The sequence below is a fragment of the Sceloporus undulatus genome, chromosome 5 (genome assembly GCF_019175285.1).
Source record: "Sceloporus undulatus isolate JIND9_A2432 ecotype Alabama chromosome 5, SceUnd_v1.1, whole genome shotgun sequence".
Taxonomy (NCBI): domain Eukaryota; kingdom Metazoa; phylum Chordata; class Lepidosauria; order Squamata; family Phrynosomatidae; genus Sceloporus; species Sceloporus undulatus.
Window position 1 is genome coordinate 167,075,381 of NC_056526.1, and position 13,037 is coordinate 167,088,417.

Sequence of the window (13,037 nt, forward strand, 5' to 3'; positions counted from 1 at the left end):
GAAAGAAACACTGATAAATTGATGGAAGCACAATATAATAGCAACTACACTAATTTTAAAAACTGATGACCTACAGTTAGGTAGGATGATTAGCAAAAGGGCTGCTAATGCCTTAAAGATTAGTCTCACATTGTAGAATCCAGCTAACCAGCTAAATAAGTTCCATTAATTTCATCTTTCTTTCTTTCTGGATCATGTTGCTAATTCCACTGCCTCTTGGATCATTTGGCCCATGGCCAATGAAAAGGTATTATTTAGCATCACGGGACACAGTAAGCTCCCGTCACTAGTTCCAGCTTCTGCCAACATAGCATGTAAAAGTGCAAGTAGATAAACAGGTACCACTTCATTGGGAAGATAACAGCATTCTGTGCAGTCATGCTGGCCATATGATCACAGAGTTGTCTTTGCCAGCGCTGGCTCTATGGCTTAGTAATGGAGATGAGTAACACCCCTACAGCCAGACAGAATGTGACAACTTTGTCAAAGGGGAATACCTTTACCTTAACTTTAAGGTATTATTTATTTCATTTATGGCGCTCTCTAGACGGGCCAATAGAAGCGCTGTCATCACGTGCGAGGGGCAGCGCTTTCAGATGCCCCTTGCCCCTCGCACGTGACGAGGGCGTCAAAATGGCGGCGCCCTATACACATGGGTGCCGCCATTTTGACATGATGGATTCGTAGCGTCTGCACATCTCGGCGCCCTTGTGACGCTGCAAGGGCGCCATTGGCGCCTTGCGGCGTCACAACAGCACTGGAAAAAGAAGCCACTTTTTGTGGCTTCTTTTTGCTGCGCAGAGGAGCCGCACGGTTTGTCCGCTGTGGCTCCCTCGCGCAGCAAACAAGGGCGGCAGCAGACCGCCCTTTTGGGCGATCTGTAAAGCACCTATGTTATTTTTCTCCTAGACCCAAGGCAGTTCACAAAGATAATAATAAAAAAATCAATTAAAACCCAACAATCCAATTTTTAAAAAACAATTAAAATAATCAAATTTAAAACAGCATTAAATTATGTTACAAGCATACAAAAGATTTTTTTAAAAAATAAAGCACTCCCTGCCCATAAGAAGCCTCATTGTCAGTGATGACATATTAAAAGCCTGCTTAATCAAAAAGGTCTTTGCCTGCTAGCAAAAGGAGAGCAAGAAGGTAGCCAGCCTAGTCTCCCCATGAAAGCAAATTCCAGAAGATGGGAGCAGCTACTGAGAATACTCATTCCCATGTCCTCACCAAGGGGCCTGTGATAGTAGTGGGACCAAGATGTTGATCCTAAAATTCTGGCAGTTCATATGAGGAGGTATGGTTTTCCAGATAGTCTGGACCTAAGCCATACAGGACTTTATAAGTCATGACCAGCATTTTGAATTGTGCCCGGAAATGAACTGGTATCCAATGAAGCTGTTTTAACAAAGGAATTACATGCTCCTTATAATTGGCCCTGGTGAGCATTCTCGCCACAGCATTTTCAGCCCCCTGAATTTTCCAAACAGTTTCTGAAGGCGGCCCCACATAGAGTACATAAACTAGTCCAGGTAGGTTTCACACTAGCATGTAATTGATACCCTCTGTTCAGTGATTTTTGCTGGAGTTTTTACAATTTACACAATTTTCTGCCTTCTCTCTTTTTCAAAGCTTGATGATGATGATGATGATATTATTATTATTATTATTATTATTATTATTATTACAGTTCTGAAAATCCTCCAATTGAGAGAATATTGGGAATTGTAGTCCAAAATGTAGTATCTTCAGCTTTTGTTTTTACATTCAGTCTTTTGTTCCTTAAAAGCAGGAACATTACTGTTGAATTGCTCAATTCGTGTTCCCAGCTGAGAAGAGGGTAGTTCCATTCCATTCCATTCCATTCCATTCCATTCCATGATTTATTTATTTATTTTAAAAACTATTATATACAATATACAATATAAACAGGGTGACAGGTGCTTAATAAAAGTCTGCCACATTACATGCAGAATAGAACCACCATTTTAATTCTACATTCAGCTGATTGCAGAAAAGTTGATTGCCTCAAATATTGCTATAAGAACTTACAGTGGGAACAGTTCTAACCACTTGCTCAGTTCTTATCTTGTGAATATTTTCTCATCCTTTAGAACAGGGGTGGCCTTCGATACAAGTTCAAATACCTGGGCCATTTCTTTTGGCACCCAGTTCCTCCTAAATACTAGAAATATTTTTGAATTTCTTTTCAAAAAATTTCCCCCAAAAAATATTCTATAGGAGGCATGGGACAATTTTTATCACCCCCCCTCCAAGAGGGGCCATTTTCATAATCTTCTCCTGGAAAAGTGACCCTCGAGGCTCTAAAACATGCCCAAACCACACTTTAGGGTCACTTTTCCTTGCATTTACCCCATTTAACAACACTGGGGTTTGACCAGCCTTAACTGTTACTTTTTACAACCATGTTGTCATTCAACACCAGTGTTGTGTCACTTGCTTTTTAGTGGTCAGAATGTCTGTGAATATATAATGAGCTAACTATTCAGCTGGTGGCTACGCTAGCATTTTGGTGGTCTCCTTTCAAGTCATGGAATCTGTACTTCTGTACATAACCAAAACTGAAACTCTTGTGGTACACAGGTTTGGAGTGTACCAAAAATATAAAGATGAACGTGATGCAGAAATTTCTTTTCTGGAATCCACAAGGACCCAGCAATAAATGAAAATGAAGAATGGCATGAGGCCAACAGCACAAGCCAAAAAACTGAAGAATTATTTTCTGTTCTGTTAAAGACAAAATAAGTCATGTATCATTATTGCATACCCCCTTTATATTTCACAGTTGAAAACAAGGTCATATGTGGCTAAGCAGCATCAGCGAGTGGTCAAGATGGCTAAAGTTATTGATGACGAAAAACTCATATGTTGCAGCAGGTTGCTTTTGCCTGAATCTACTGGGAAGGGCAAGATTTTCTCCTCTCCTCTCTTCTCCCCACGGCTGAGTTAGATAAACACACATTGAACTCAGTTTGCAGCAACTCAGGTAAGCAGAAGACAAAGGGGGGGGGGGGGGGGGAAGAGGAAGAGACAGAAACTAGGATATTTTAAAACAGTTAAGAAGTGGTGCATCAAAAGATTAATTGGAATTTCACCATTCAAATCAAGATGGATGAAGGGTATGTTACTGTTGATGAAGTCCTTAAATATTAGTTTTTTTGCAACAGAATGTTGTGCTATTAAATATAATATTTTAACTGATATTAGAACATCATGAGTTAGTGAAAACAAGGAAACTGAAAATAGGTTGGTTCAGCTGTTGAAAGTAAGCCAGCACATATGCAAATCTCATAAATTCAATCAGCCTATTTTAGCTAGGACTAATTGAATTTAAGCTTTGGGCCATGTCCTCATGGGCCAAAATATACATTTTCCCTCTCCCCACCCTAACAGTGATCAGTCCAGACAATGCAGTGCCTAATCCCTGATTCTTATGTGAACTATCTTGATGAATTGTGGCCAGTTCAGTACCAAACCCAGATTATACCACCCTTAAAAGAGATTTTAAAAACTCACCTTTTGCTCCTGATCTTCCCAGAAAATCTGGAGCCCTCCAGAGTGATGCTGGATGACTGTGTGCACATGTCCCACAGTGCTACCTAGTGCCACTGGTAGTGGTACAAGTTGTTTCCTCTGACATAAGAATGAGGTGCCCAGCCATGTAACTGAAGCTGGGCACCTCATTTTTTAACTCAGTGGAAGTGACACATACTGCATCCAGCAGTGCCAGGCAGCACAGCAGAATATGCATGCAAACAGCTGCCTGGTGTAGCTTGGGAGAGCTCAGGTAATAGAAGTAATTCAAGGCAACTTGGGGGCCAGAATACTCTGGGCTGCTCCCTGAGTATTCTGCCCATGTGGAAATGGCCTAGTTCCTCTCTCTTTGTCCCACTTTCCTAGTTGTCCCCAGCTTACTTCAACTGCTGCAAAAAAGACTTCAAAGTGCAAAAATAGTTTGCACTCAATTCACTAAGAAAAGAGAACAGGAAGGGGTCAAATCTTGCTCTTTTCTGCAGGCTCTTGTAAAAGCAAATTGGTGCAGACTCTCCTAGCTTGTTTATTCATCCTCATTAATAACTTTTGCCATTTTAACCACATTTCTATAGTGGCTAGGCCTCACATGTCCTGGTTGTCATCTGTGAAATGCTGAAGGAGGTGTGTTCTCCCCTATCAGACTGTTAAAAAAGATTTTCAAGAAGACTTATTCTGAATCACATGTTCTGAAAAGTTGTCTTGATAGCTGTTATGAAAAAGGGCCTTTTCAGTAGACTCATATAGAAAATTCTGATTGAGGTATTTTTTGTTGCAAGGGTGCACTCATTCTTCTCCTAACAGAGGAGCACCAACATTACAATGGGTTTCTCTACATCAAACATAAAATTCCTGGAGGATTCTGGAGTATTTTGGTGAGGAAGTTTCACAAAATTCCATCCATTACATAGATACGCTGCAGAAAAACTGGCTGGCTGTCTACACATATGTTCCCACAGTGTTGCCTGGTACCACTGCCACTGGCACAAATTACTCCCTCTGAGGTCAGAAATAAGGCACCCAGTGTCTATCACATGTCTAGGTGCCTCATTGTGATCTCAGAGGGAGTGACTGGCACGGTGGCAGCTGCACTGGGCAATACACTAGGGACATATGTGCAGACAGACACCTGGTGTTGCTGTGGAGTGCTCTGGAAAATCTAGGGCAAAAGATGAGTTATTTTAAACTGATTTAGGGCTGGTATAACACCAATTTGGTGCAGAACTGGCCAAATGTCATGAAAATAGCTGGCACTCAAATCGGGGATTGGGCCCTGTGTTGTATGAACAGGATGCCATGAAGACCAAGGAGGCAGTTCATTTCCCTGTGGAGGCAAGCCCAATGTTCCTTCAGCTTTACTCTCCTGTGACTTTGACTTATTAATGTTCATTATTTCAAGGATCACGAGAGAAACATCTCTTATAATAATAATTAATTAATTTGTTTTATTTATATACCGCTATTCCAAAGATCATAGCGGTGAACAGCAAGTAAGCTAATTAGCAAGTAAGCTAATTTGCCCCCAACAGTCTGGGTACTCATTTTAGCAACCTCGGAAGGATACAAGCCTGAGTCAAGCTTATTGTTCGCCTAATGGAACTTAAAAAATATTCCTAGAGTACCCACATGGGCTGGCCTGCACAAATGTCCCCATAATAACACCTGAACTGAGAACAGTAATATCTTGACAAAAGGCAGGCTTTTTACTAACATCATCATATTTTTTTCCCCTCCTATATGATTTTTTACATCTTTGCCTGACAAAGAAGCCAGTGGAGCATTGAAAGCTTACAATATGTATTCTTGTGCATGTTGGTTGGCCAATAAAGGTATCACAGTTTTGTGGATTTTAACTGATACAGGAGTTTCACAATTTTTTTTATGACTTTATATTTGTTTTCAAATACATTTGGGAAAAAATTCTATTTATTTTCATTTATCAGCTTGAACAATTGCGTGTGATGGATGGAGCTGAGCTGAAAGACAGTATTCAAATTTTATAAATGTTGTTCTTTAATGTCTGGCTTCTTTAAGTATCAAGTTAAAAATTTGCTAATAATTGGGACACACATGATCTACTACATAACAAGCCTTTTCGCTTCCATTAGCTTTGTAAAAGAAAATTCAAGTCCACTCTGGTTTTCCTGTTAAGCCACAGTGAGACCTTACCACATCTTTTTGTTTCACGGAACATTCCACCTGTGGTTTTCTATAGATGATTAAAACCTCACATGTTGAAATGTTGTTCACAGTGTAGCTGTTGTTCTTTGGCTGTTCATATTGACAACAGAAAAGGCTGTGGTATATGATCTGTTACTAGTCTCAAGAGTCACCTTGTTTCCATAAAATATGTTCTTTGTGGGTTGTTTTTAAAAAGCATTCACTATTGTTTGGCTGCTGGGATGTGCGGTAAATTATTAGGGAATATAGTCATCCATCTAGAGTCCCTGCGGTGCAAAATGGTACATAGATATCTGTACATGGCAGGTGTTGGCCAATAAAAGAGGAGGAAAGCATGCTCTTTCTGCCACCTGATTTGTTAGGAATCATGCAGATGCAATGAAATAAAGTGAGCCCAGCTGTTGTTGTTTTTTAACCATGTTGTATAGCTTACCACATTGCATCTGTCTGTCTATCTGTCTTTACATTTTTCTCACCTTTATTTAAAATATAGAGATAGCATCACTATTGCCACTGCACCAACATAAATGAGTGATTTACACCAAGGATCCAAGGAGTGGTTTTTTTTTCTTTTTTAAGTGGAAACCATTTGGAGAATGGAGATTCTTACACAATTTTTCCAGGCTGGGATATATTTGATTCTGAATGTAATAAATATAATTTTGACATAATTGTAACCAGTGTAACCAATTATGAAAGTGTTATAATTGTGTAGTATGAATAAGTCCCTGGTTTTCCAGATTCTAGCACTCAAACCACTACACCACACTGGTTCACTAAACATTATTCTGTATCCAAAATTCAATCAACAAGGAATTCTCTCACTAAGGAATTTATGTGCAAAGTTTCCATGATCCATTGATATGTTCTGACCACTGATAACATGTTTATGGTACTGAACTAGGTTTGTCACCTCCTTCCCTACCCCCCAATAGGCTCCTTATCTTTAACATCTACATGGCAGATAGATGCAATACAATACAGTTTTGGGAATGACTTGTAGTTATTGAATTTGACCAGGATAAGCAACTAAGACTTACCTTCTTATTTCCATTATTATCAAAAATGTATTGTGCTAATTGTCCAGGACTGCCCTTGCCCCATAGTCCTTGGCCAGCTCCTTCATCCACACAGGAATTGCTTATATGGTATAACATCAACAGCAAACATCAAACATTTCCACCATGAAAAACAGTAATCATTAGTTTCAAGATCAATAAGCACTGTTATTACTCAGTGCCTTCAAAGTTACCTGTAGGGTTTACTTGACAAGATTTATTCAGAAGAGGTTTGCCATTGCCTTCCTCTAAGTCTGCAAGAAACCCAGTGAGTTTTCATGACTGAGGGTGCATCTATATGGGCCCAATAAAATGGTTTCAAATAGTTTTTACAGCAAACTGTCCAAATGATGTAGCGGGTGATTGGGGCCAAATCTGGGCTTTTTCATCACCTCAGGGCTTTAGTATGGAGGGGAAGGAACTTGGAATTTATCTGAGTTTTGAGTGGAAAATCCACATATTTTGCCTGCGTGTGTGTGTGTGTGTGTGTGTGTGGTGCTCTGTAGTGCTGTTGATGTGAGGACAGTGGGTTAGTAGTTCAAAAATACATACATTTGCATGCTTGGGAACGGGTAGATAACTTTTCTCCCAGCGTGATCATGGCTGTGTGGCTGTACATATTGAGATTTACTGTCAAGAAGAATTGTATGGACAATTCACCTTATTGGTGGCTGCTCCTAAGCTTTAGAACTCTCTTGGAAAGTTTGATCTCCCCTCCCCTCTGTCTTTTTATCAGCAGGCAAAGAACTTATTTTTAGTCTTCGCCTTAGCTGACCAGGGGAGCCATGTGCAATTGAGTTTTCTGGGGTTTTTTTTTGGGGGGGGGGGAGGGGGGAGGAATCTAACATATATTTTTAAGTGTTTAATTGTTTTAATTCTTAATTTCTTACAAGTAGTGTTTTAATTGGATGTGTGGTTTAATGCTTTTTAAAACTTTGTACTCCCTGCCATTTTAGTGTTCTGTTTTAACTGATATGTAAACTGCTCTGAGTCCCACCCAGAAGAAAGTGGGATGGGATGGATGGATGGATGGATGTGGATGATTGATTTATATATATATATATATATATTATATTATATATTATATATATGAGTGTAGATAGCAATATGCTTTGCTGGGACCCTACTCAGGAAACAATTGAAGCCTATTTTTTAAAAAATGCCACATAATTGAAATTTCTTGATTAGTGGAAATAGGAAGGTAGCTCCAGCAAACTGTGGGTTAAATAAAGTTGGCGTTATTTTCCATTCTGTGTAGCAAAGCCATCGACTGAAACACAGACTCTCGGATGTATCTGTAGTCATGCTGACATAAGTATGAGCAGCAAGGATATAAGTGCGACATCCTAAAAATAAGTCATAATTGTTGTAATGTTTGTGCTATGAACCGCGATTGAGGGGAAACAGACATCAGTAAACCATGGCTGCTTATTAATCCATCAGGAATTTTCAGCTAGAGTTCAGGGGTTTGCTTTTCAATTACTTATAAGCACTGACAAACCTTAATGGCTGAAGATCTGGACAGTTGTTTTTTGTGATTAGTGGCCTGACACAGCAGAGGGAATTCATTTGCCTAACTTTGCGTTGGATGTGCATCTGTATCTGATCTCCATACATGGTCCTGATCCAGCAGGAAAAGTCTTCTATGGATACATTCTCTCATTTTGGATTGCCATAAATATGTTCCTGTTGTGGGCTGATAAGTGTCAAGCACTGACATTTTTTTAAATCCAGGTTCTTATACAAGAAACCAAAACAAATCTTAGAACTATAGACTCGGTTAAGCTAAATGGTAAATACACTAAATGTTGTCTAAACTAATGTTCATTGCTAAACGGTGGGGCCCAGCTTGGATACTACATGGTATACAGTGATGATCATTTGTGGTCAGTTTTTATAATGGCTGTTCTTGACTCAGTGGTGGTGATAGAAGCACCAAAGAAGGTTGGGATAGGTTGGGTGATAAAGATCAGTAGGGTGTTGCTATATTAATAATGAAAGTGCACAGTGCTAATGTTCCATGCTAAGATCTGAGAGAGACACTTTGGATCTCATTTGTAGCAATTGTGCAAGCATATTTTGTTCCTTTAGGGAAGTGGATTTTGCCAGAACTACTGAGAGAATGAAAAAGGACTGCGGTGAAAAGTTTCCTGACATCAGAGTTACCTACTGATCTTTCTGAAATCAAAATATAAGTTCATCTTAATATTGGTTAATGTTCATATCTCTTGGGTGCCAGTGGTTTGATTAGACATTTTACTCACTAGAGATTAAAAAAAAAATGAAGTGAAAAGGTCCACAACACATTAGATTACACTGAACAGGAATGAAACCTTTGCACCGAGACATTTACATCAAAAGAAAAGATTTTATTTTTAATTCTGTTTCTATTCTGATTTAGTGGTCTATATGTCTGTTACCTTATTACACTACATTTTTTTAACCAGAATGCAGGTGAAAACCCCTATGGTGTCTTCTCTCCTCCTTGTCCACCTCTGTTTGGGAGAAAAAGGAAACAATTTTTGAAAAACCCTATTTTTTCATTTGCCCATCCACTGTAAAGAAATGAAGTGCGGTCAGAAAGAAAGACACACACACATTACACACACAGAGGAAGAAAACAAAACTTTTATGTATAATCTAAACAAGATCCTCCTAATCCCTACCTACAGTACTGAGATCACCCCACTCCCATTAGTGGGAGACTCCAGAAAAACAGTGTCAGAACTTTTTTTAAAGGCAATAATTATTATTATATAATTAATATAATATTATATATTCCGCCTTTTCCCAAAGAGAATCAAGGAGGTATTACATCAGAAGGTAACAAATAAAATATCCTAAGAATAAAATTTAACAATTTAAAACCATCCCATACCCCAAACACTCCCCCTAAAACACAAAAATATTAAAAGAAAACAGATAAAATAGAATTAACACGTTAATTAAAACATTTCAAATCTACGGATGTGCTAAAATTTCGGGTGGGGTATATGAGTTGAGACAAAGAATCTGTCTAAGGCCTTTTTAAAGGCTTCTAGACTGGTACTATGATGGGTCTCGTCCGGCAAGTTGTTCCATAGCCTAGGTAGTGGCAGATGAAAAAGTCCTCTGGGGCACCACAGCCAGCTTAGTCTTCTTAGGCTACAACAAGTTTTTCCCAGATGAACTTAGGTGTGCGGGTGTGGAATTATGTGGAAGAAGGTGCTCCCAAAGTAGTTCTAGACCCTTTTAAAAAAAAGAAACAATGCCAGAGGAAACAGCTAAAAAATCTTGGTCTGAATGCTAATTTTTTTCACCAACTCACAGGTTCTGGAATCCTCTCTGAAATGTTGGAGTTGGGAGATCAAGAACTTTTTGTTTCAAAAAGGCATTTGGAACTGATTATTTATTGGGAAAGGGCTCTTTAACTAATGTGCTGTATTCTCCATATTGTTGCTTGCCTTTAAATGGCTTTCAGCTTCTAGTGATAGTTTAAGATATTTTAACTTTTATGTTTTAGTGATGTAAAGCTTTTCTCTCTTAGGGACTTGCAGACTGCCCCTTTTACAGCCAGACTGGAGCTGCAGTAACCACATGCAAAAGGCCCCGATCTGGCTTTGCCAGGGTGCAAAAGGAAGCATGCAAAAAGTGGCTCCTTTTTGTGCCCTGCAAAATGGCATGATAGCGTGGCACCATGGCTTCTATGGCATTCCTTCGGTTGCTGTGTCATGTGGATGCAGCGCCAGAGGAAACACCATGATGTTGTGGCCATGTGGTGCAGCACCACGCATCTCATTGCTCTCCGAGGGTGGAGCATGGCATGCGTCATATGGACGCTGTGCCCTGACCTGACCCAACCAACCTTTCCCGCTGGTGTGCTGCAGCCCCGCACATCTTTCTTAGTTTTTGTTCAGCTTTCTTAAACTCCCCAGCTAGGAAAAAAAGGGCAGGATAAAGGGATATATGGGTAATGATGATGATGGGGATTGATGTTCAGGATGCTGTATTGATTCCATCAGAACCCATTGTCAGCCTTGTAAAAAGAAGAAACAGTTTTCGCAGAGCATGTTTATCGATAAATACTAAGAAAAAAAATATAATTTTTATTCTTTTATATAGATAATGCTTTTTATATTCGGTACAATACTTTCACCAGTCCAAAACCAGGCTCAATAGAGAATGGCACATTTACATTTGTTTAAAAACGCTTGGAATTTGGAAAAACTCATGTATGGGGGGGGGGGGAGATACTTCCATTCTCTGCATATTTACATTTTGGAGAGTCCTCATTGGGGACAGTGCTTTTCCTCATGATGCCATTTTATAATATAACTTGGAAAAAGTCTGTTCTGGTTACTATTTTCTTTCTGTGAGGACCTATTTTGCAACTTCCTTAACCTTTCTAACTGTACATCTTCCACACACTCCTCAGTTTGATCCTGTGGGCATATTAAAAATTTTCTCTATACACCGGAATTAGCCTGTCAGTCAAATTAAGCTACAATTTTTAAAAAGTGACATGCACCTTTTCTCTTCAAGGAGATGTTTGTATGGGGAGACGTGTGAACATGCCTTTCATTCACAGATGGATGTGGAACAATCCAAAACAAGTCTCTGCTGCTTCTTCTTGGTCAGACATGTGAGGTTCAGTTTCAAATCCAAATCAGCTTAACAGTGTTGTACCAAAACCTGAATATGCCAATGGTTCTTCTGGCCAGTCATCTGTGATTGGAAGATAAAGTTGTATAATTATATTGCATTTGTTTTCCATAAGCTTCAGGAAATGCCAAATATGTTTTCTTCTTTGATTTCGATGAGGGAAGAATTCAACAATTATTTTCCTTCTTTCTCTGGGATATTTTAAAGTGTTGCTTGTGGTGGGTGTCTTGTAGGGGAAGGAAGCTGTTTTTAATGACAGCAATTTTCTGGGACAAATCTCTAGATTTTGTCAACATCTTCCTCGCTGACATTTCTTTTCAAATTGTGAGATTGAGGGGGGTTGCAAAAATATTTTTGGCTCTAAAACAGCCTTTCTATTTGGAAATAAGCCACCATGTTCTGCCTACCACTGCCTTCCAGTTATAGCAGATGAGAGTTACAATATAGGTTCAGTTTGCTTAACCATGTAGTAGTTTTTAAACTGGATAGATATAGTGGTTACATAGCATGTTTATATGAAACCTTTGTCTTAAATCAGAAACCAGAGCTATTTCTTGACCCTTGGTGATCTCTGTACATATCTAGTTTGATAAGCTACAACAATTTAAAATTACCTTGTATTGAAGCCAGAAACAAAACGGGCAAACAGAACAAGATGAATGGCTTCTAACGTCTCACAAAGATGCTCCAATATCTCATTGGGGTTTACTTTGTCTGATTGAACAAACAGTCCTGCAAGAGATTGGTTTTGCTTTTTATTGCCTGTTTAGTAAGTTCCTACTTTCTGCTATGCTAGCAACATGGGCAAAAGCTTTTATGAAGGCACAACATTGGCACAATGACGGGAACGTATTGTCAAATGTATTGGACACAAAACATCCAGTGACGAGGAAAATGTGCATCTTGAGGTGTTCAGTCAAAAGTCAAGTAGAAGGATTACACACCACAATGTGGCTTCGCGGTCATGTATGTACATAATACACACCTGTCTATGACTCCAAGCGCCACCAAAACACAACAGAGCCACTACTTATTCTCAATTATTCTCAAAGGGGGAGGGAGGGGGGGGGGGGGGGCGGGACTTCAATTGAACCTCACTTCTTATAGTATAGAAATGATGCATCACCTAAACACAGATAAACTAATTTCTAAGTGTGCTTATAATAGTAACCAATTCAAAACATGCTTTCTTGAAGAATGTCCGTACTGAACTGGGCGGCTGAAAACCTCACACAGAAACTATCAGTCGTGGAGCACTCATGTTGCAAAATTTCCTACACGTGATTTGATGCTAACAGAGAGAAGCAACTGGCAACATAGGAAAGAGGGCCGTAGACAAGCGTGATGGTTAGAATCTGTAATCAGGCAGGGCCACCCCGACCATTAGAGAGAATGATGTGAGCCAGAGTGGTGGACAGTCCACCTCAAAAATGCTTCAGGGAAATTGCATTTGTGGCCCATGGGTGTTGTCTCAAGTCACAATCTGCTCCCGTCCATGCCTCACCCATAAGCTTGATTTTCACTTTTCCAACTGTGATGGCCCAATGGTGTACAAGGCAATAATGACCAGGTTTTGCAGTAACAAATTGGCCCTGGGGCAAT